The 7,215-nt window shown below is 44.1% G+C and overlaps 1 protein-coding gene across 2 annotated transcripts in view; it reads right to left on the bottom strand.

The window, feature by feature from the left end:
- Positions 1-7,215, bottom strand: part of OTOA (otoancorin) — an 84,088-nt gene that overhangs the window by 17,125 nt on the left and 59,748 nt on the right. The gene's annotated exons all lie outside the window — the stretch shown is intronic.

Below are 7,215 nucleotides of genomic sequence, written 5' to 3'. Positions count from 1 at the left end.
ATGAGTCAAAACCCTATGCAGGGTCACTATGAGTCAAAACCCTATGCAGGGTCACTATGAGTCAAAACCCTATGCAGGGTCACTATGAGTCAAAATCACCTCAACAGCATAACAACAATCTTACAGGAGCAGCTCACCAGGTTTTTTTCTCCTGCGGAGCCTCTGATGGGTTTGAACCACTGGTCTTTTGCACTGCCAGGATCCCTTTATTCCGACTACCAAACAATAATCCTTCACTCCCACTTCACTTGTTCATGCTGAGACGGGCTCCACTTCCTGATGCGTGCCTGGCTTACCAACACATTTGCCCTTAGCAGAAATGATTGTACAGGTAAGTATATGATTGGAGTCACCGATGGACATTTTCAAAAACAAATGATTAAAAGGCACCTTTTTTGATGGGAATGAGACCTGGATAAGATGTAAGCCTAGTGCTGAAAATGCTGACTGACGGATAGCTGCCTGAGAAGGAGGCTCAGGCCAGGACAATAGACACCAGCACCTTCTCTCCCAGCTGAAACAATTACAATTCTGGAGAGGACGCCTGCTTTAGCCCATGAAGGATTAGCTGTCACAGGAATTTCCCTCCCACCATAAACATCTAGAAAGCTGAACAGAATATACGAAACTGTATTTAGACATTGGACAACAGAGGCTGTAACTGTGAAAGAAGGAAAACAAACAAAATGAGCCTTTAAAATTTGCCTCAGCAATTTGTCTAGAGCACTTTCCAAGACACAAGGAGAGATGGGAAGCCAACACATCCAGTGGTCCTGCTGAGTTAAGGCTACAGAGAGCAAGGCCTCAGAATTTGCAGAGGAAGTACTGGAGAGGAGAAAACTGCACCAAGAGAACTCCAGATCTCTGTAGGCAGGTCTTCTCACGTCTTTGGCTGAGTACTGATCTGCACACTCAAGAGGTAAAACTGCAGCCAGACAGGGGAAGAGCCATAAGCTGAACAATTCCCAGAGCTCAAATGGAGCTGGGGACACTTCAAAATCACACCAGCCAAAGTGGAGAGCTCTTCCAATACATGGAGCATTAATTAGACTCCTTAGAAAAATCATGTTTTAGTAATGGAGTCAATCAATCAAAGAATAAAGTTAATCTGAGCCTGCCCTAATAAAGCTTAAAATAAAACTTCCTAAGGACCAAAGTGACTCAAAAGTAATGTGGGGACAAAAGCTGAACACCTCAAAAATGGCTCTGAAGGCCTATAACTGATTGGAATGCCTAAAAGGGGTTCTAGAAGTTGCCCGGTGAAAAAGGCTTCTTGTGGAGCCTTTGTAGTGTAATAGGACCTTAGGTGTAATCCTGAGCCCCGTCCAGAACCTTCTGAGGTGGGACATTCCCACTAGAAAGGACAAGCAGACCAGCCTGGAACAGCTAGAGCAACAATATATACTTCTTGAAAGAAACACGAGCAGGAAAAATCCAAAACAAAAATGGCAGTCTGATTGGCTACTACAAGAACAAGTAAGTTGTTTGCCAGGGAGCCAGCAAGGCAAGCAATCAAGTCCCTTCAGGACAAACCCCCCTCCAAGACTGAAACTCAAAGGGAACACATGAGCAGGCATGTAACTTTGCTGGCAACCACACTGGTCTACTGGTGATTGGAACGCAGCAATGAATATATGGGCTGAGTTTGACCACATTCTATAGATGCCCATTGACCTGGAGATGAGAGAGAGAAGAAGAAGGACTGGTTGGTCTGAAGTGTGTGGTGAGACCTGGAAATTCCTGAACCCATGGAAAAGAACATAGCCACAGAGGGCTAGAGCTGAGAGTGAAGCATCCAGCTGATATGAAGTGAGGGGAGATGCACAAGAATGCCCAAACGTTCAGATAGTACTCATTTGACCTAGCCTCAATGGCTTGATGATCAGAAGTCAACTAGAGGAAGATAAAAAAAAAAAAAAAATTTTTGATAAAGGAAACAAGTGTAAATTGCTCCAATTTGATGAACTTGGCCTATACTTATCAACGTAGTAGCTCAAATTACCAACTGAGAGAGAAGGAATCTTCATATCAAGGATCAATCCTATCCCCTCTGTACACAGGGTTGATAGAGACAGGCAACTTAGACACTGGCTACCTAAAAGGGGGGTGCTGTCAATGCACAAAATGACTGGCTTACAAGTTTTCAAGAGGGAGTTTAATTTCAGAGTGTGCTGGGGAAAGTAGAATTTCCACTGAATGGTTTTCATCTTGTATAGATAAGTCTGGTGAAAGGAGATGGAGATAAGATTCTTATGATTCAATAGTGAGTAATTGTTATGACTAAATGTGACCGTCACAACTTAAAGGTAGAAGCTTTGTAACATAAAGGGGGGAGTAGTTAATCTTATAGTCCAGGAACAGAGGGCCCTAGGGCCATCAAGGGAGAAGAGCATGAGTGGAATGTGGGAACATATCCAGAGAAGCAGCAACACCAGAGATGGAGGCAGAGATGAGGCTATGGGGAGATAGAGCAGCTGCGGACTCTAGACTCATGAAAAGAGAAAGACTGAGTGCTGATGGTCAGGAGGCAGACTTGCAGAATGTGTCTTTGGGCTGTTTAAATGGTTATATAGTCCTGAGTGTTTTTGTGTACATCCCCCCCCAAAAGAAAAACAGAGGGAAGAGAAGCAAATATTGTTGAATGATGATGCTCAGAGGGGATTGTAATCATTGCAATGAAATGATGAGTGTAACACTGATGTTCTCCCATGTAATCTACTGCTGAGTTCACAATAAAAACTTTTTTTTAAAAGGCTGTGTAGGCAGTCTGTATTATGTGCCATGTTGCCTTCCCCCATCCCATCTCATCTGTGGCTATGTCCACCAAAATACCCTCTTCTCATGATCTCACCCACCATGACTGGGCAAAGCCCTCAGAACTCCCCTTCCTCCACAAGCTACTCTTTAGTATAAAAGAGCTCCAGTGTGTTCCCTTGGTCTGGAACCACATCTGTCCAGCCCACCACCTGGAAGCGGTACTGCTGCCCCCACCTGTAAGTTTCCCTTTGAAATTAACTCATGCCTCCTAGACAGTTTTTTGTTCTCTTGGTAGCCACTCATTCAGAGGGGTTTTCCCTGTTGGGCTTAAATCCAAACAGTTAACAATTATATGCCAGAACAAAGCCTTATATTCTTTAAAGGAATACAACTCTAAACCCAGCAATCAATAATATAAAACTCACTATGTCCAATATTCCATAAAACCACCAGGCTTTCAAATAAACAAAGCTATGACCCTTAACTAGAAGAAAATTCAGCTAATAGAACCATTCAGTAATGATAGTAATGATGGAAGTAGCAGCAAGGATTTGAAAGCAGCTTTTATAAATACTGGCACTGTAGGCAGATCAAAATGTCAATTTGAGCCACAAGGTAGACAGTTCAAAGTCACCAACCACTCCTCAGAAACCCTATACAGGGTCACTATGAGTCAAAACCACCTCAATGGCACTTAACAACAATTATAAATAATACTAATATAGTCAAGGATGCCAAAGAAAACCAACTAAATTAAGAGTAATAGAATACCACTTCCTGCCAGGCTGTGGGCACCAGAGCGGCTCTTCAGTGTTTGTGCCCGCAGCTGCTGCTCCCCCTTTTCCTGACCCCCCCACCTCCCATGCCACTCTGCCTCTTCTCTCCTTCTGTCCCTTCCTCGTCGTCATCGCTGCCCAGGACTGCAGGCTGGGGACAAGCTCAGGGCAGCAGCCAGAGGTTTCTTAACCACATAAGCTCTCAGAACCGAACCAAAACATCGTCCCCACAGCATCCTCCTTAAGAAAGCAAGTCTCCTACTGTAGAACTCAATGCAGTGTGCACAAAACTTGGGGGGGGGGGGGGCGGAACAATGTACAAGCCTGTTGTCCCTTACTCTCAGATTCAGACTGCATATAACTACAACAAAAGAGGAGGTGCCTATTCCTTGAGGTACATTTACCCATTTCCAGTCCCACCTTCACTGTATCAAGTTGCACGTTCTGTGGAATGACAGCAGTTTAATGGAAAAGGAAGGATGAGATCAGCTGAGGAACACAATGCTGCTGCTAAGCAGTGAGGGTCCTGCTGAATGAACCCCTTCCGGAGAGGCTGGGAGTGAAGAGAAAAAGATCAAAAAGAAGAATAAATCTGAAATAAGTCAAGCCTTTGAGATTGCACTTAAACGGAACTTGCCTGTGAATTTTGAGGTTGCCCGGGAGAGTGGGCCATCCACATGAAGAGTTTGGGGACCAGGGTGTCAGTCGGAGAGTTCATAGGGGAAGGGAAAGGGGAAAGTAAGATTTCAAAGAACACTGCCCTATCTGTTCTTGTGGCGCTGAAGAAATTAACTCCTCTCCCTACAGCTGAGCAAGTGAAGCCCAGAATCAAAACAGAAAACCAAATTCATAGTTAAACTACACACAGGCCCAGAATATAGGCAAAGAATACTCCAGTGAATAGACCGGCCCCGGTGCAGCAAGTAAAGAAGGAGAGAGAGTCCGCCGTGCCACAGAGAGTTCGTGATGCAGGTAAAGGTCGGAAACCACACTGTTGAAGGAGCAGGCACCAGTGAGAAGGTGGCCAAACACAACACAGCTGAGACTTTGCTGGAGCTCCGCGGTTTCAAAGTCCCACAGGCTTAACCCACCAAACCAGCACTCGAGTCCGAAGAGAAGACACCAAAGGGATGGAAGAAGAGGATCTTCATGTGAACCTGGCTGCTGCGATGACAGTGGAACTAGTAATAAGGAAGGATGAATTTAGGATGTCCTGTCTTAGTCCTGGTGTGGTGCTGTGGGATAAGCACTCAACCATAAGGTCGATTTGAACCACAAGGTCAGAGGTTTAAAGCCACCAGCTGCTCCTCAGAAACCCTATACAGGGTCACTATGAGTCTGAATCAGCTTGGCGGCACTTACAACAACAACAATCTTAGTCACCAGCAGCTGCCTGTTGGAATTCTTCCCATGGTGCCTGAGGTTACCCAGGGAATGGTTGTCAGTCATGGTCACCACACCAAAGATCTCAGCAGAGCTGCTGTGAACCTGTGGTGACTGTCATAATAGCCCAGGAATTGTTATGTGGTAGCACCTTGCCCACAGCCGAGACCATTGTAAAAAATAGCATCTCTTCAGACCACGTACCCCACAACTCTTATGAGATCCTCTGAGCAATTGCAGTATCTCTTCAGAGTCCAGGGATTCCAGGTTGAATACAAAGACTTCCCAAAAATCAAGAATGAGTTTGTATCTCTAAATAATTGCTCCTCTTAGTCACAGCATTGGAAAGGATGTGGAAACCTGCCATGATGTTATCATGGCTGCACTGAACCTACTGAACTTGCTGTCTGGGTTGGACCAACAAAGTACAGAGATGCCAGGAACAAGAAATGAACCTTGGTCCAGGTGTGGGAGATGCTGAACCTTTACTGGCCACAAACCATCATTAAATCCCAACATATATACTGAAAATACTGAAACTGCTTTGAAAAAATTGGAATTTCTGATACCTCCAGTGGACTGAGAGACATGACAGACTAGGCCCAATGGCAGTAAGGAAGACGGGGCACTGGAGGTGGCTGGGACCGTGATGGAGCCAGAGGAGAGACCGTGTTTGCTCCCCCAAGAGCTGCCAAGCCCAGGGCCACCTGCCCCCTGCCTGTCTCCCCTTCTCTTCTGGGGAGCTACAAGGCAGTGCCCACTACACCTCAGTGCTTGGTTTGGTTTCATTTTTTTAAGCAATGCGAAAGAAGAAAGCACGACCCCCTCCTAAAAATGGCTGACTCAGACGCTTTGGGATAAACACCAGACAACCACTCCTGATACTGGCCTCAAAGCTGCAAGCACCAGAGAATATCAAATTCTTCCTACTTATCATCATCACCTGACCTGCCCAGGGGGCTGAGGCCATGCTTCCAGTGCCCACACCATAACCACCATTCTTCTTCCAACAGCAAGATGCAGTCTTAATTTCATTAATTTTTCTTTCAAGTTTTTATTATAAATTGAGTGAAAGTTTACAGGGCAGATCATCAGTTTTACATTCAACAAATCATACACTTTGTTTCATTACAACAATTATAATCCCCTCCATGTACCATCAGATAACAGTATTTCACTTTAGTCCTTTTTTTTAAAAAAACACTCAGGCATAGATAATAATTTACACCACCAAAGGGCACCTTCTCCAAGTCTGCCTCCTGGCTTCCAGCTCTCAGTCTCTCTCTTTCTATGAATCTAGAGCCCTCAGCTGCCCCCTCTCTCTATGTCCCCATCTCTGCCTCCATCTCTGGTGTCGCTGCTTCTCTGAATGAGATCTCGTATTCCGCTTATGTTCTTCTCTCTTGATGGTCCTAGGGTCCTTTGTTTCTGGACTGTAAGATTAACTACTCTCCCGTTTTTGTTGCAAAAATTCAACCTTTACAATTGTGACAGTCGCAATTAGTCAAGGAAGCAATTACTCACTATTGAATCATAAGAATCTTATCCCCACTCTTTTAACCAGACCCATCTAGAAAAGATGAAAACTATTCAATGGGGATTCTTTCTTCCCCCACACACTCTTAAACTAAACTCCCTCTTAAAACCTTGTAAGCCAGTAACTTTGTGCCTTTATCGCCTCCTCACTTTCGGTAGCTAGTGTCTAAGTTCGTTTCATTATTTTTATGCGAAAGTTTCTCAATAGTATCTAGTTATATATACAGTTGAAAAACTTGTCTGAAACTGATTTTCTCAGTAATCTAACTAGCTAAGACCATATCCGTGTGTAGGTGACTCACTTTTTATCTTATTGAACTCACTGAGCCAGGACTGCTTCGGTGACGTGAATGTGTGCCCTCTGGTTTAGCTGAAGCAGTCCAGGACTTTTCAGAAACCCCTGATGGATCTTCTACCATTGTATAAATGGGATAATTTTTTGGCTGTTCAAAAACTTTATAAATGATCATTTGGTGCCTTTGCTATCTGATTTTTATTTGGGTTAATGTAATGACTTACATGAACTTTGATCTTTGTTGCAAAGATTATAAAAACGATTGTGTGCACCAGGACACAGTCTGCAGGTAGTACACAGAACCTGTAGGTGGATTTTCCATGAGTGGTTTATACTATTAATCACATCTCCATGTCAGGCTGTAAAGAATGACCTTTGTATATATGTAAAACTGCTACTTTTGGTGTTGCTTTGCGAGTTCAGTATTGCTTTGATTCATTGTTTATGCTGGAAATTTTTCCTCCCCAT

Source organism: Chrysochloris asiatica, unplaced genomic scaffold (genome assembly GCF_000296735.1).
Source record: "Chrysochloris asiatica unplaced genomic scaffold, ChrAsi1.0 scaffold00178, whole genome shotgun sequence".
Taxonomy (NCBI): Eukaryota; Metazoa; Chordata; class Mammalia; order Afrosoricida; family Chrysochloridae; genus Chrysochloris; species Chrysochloris asiatica.
The sequence above is the reverse complement of the archived record's forward strand: the minus strand, read 5'-3'. Positions and strand labels throughout refer to the sequence as shown.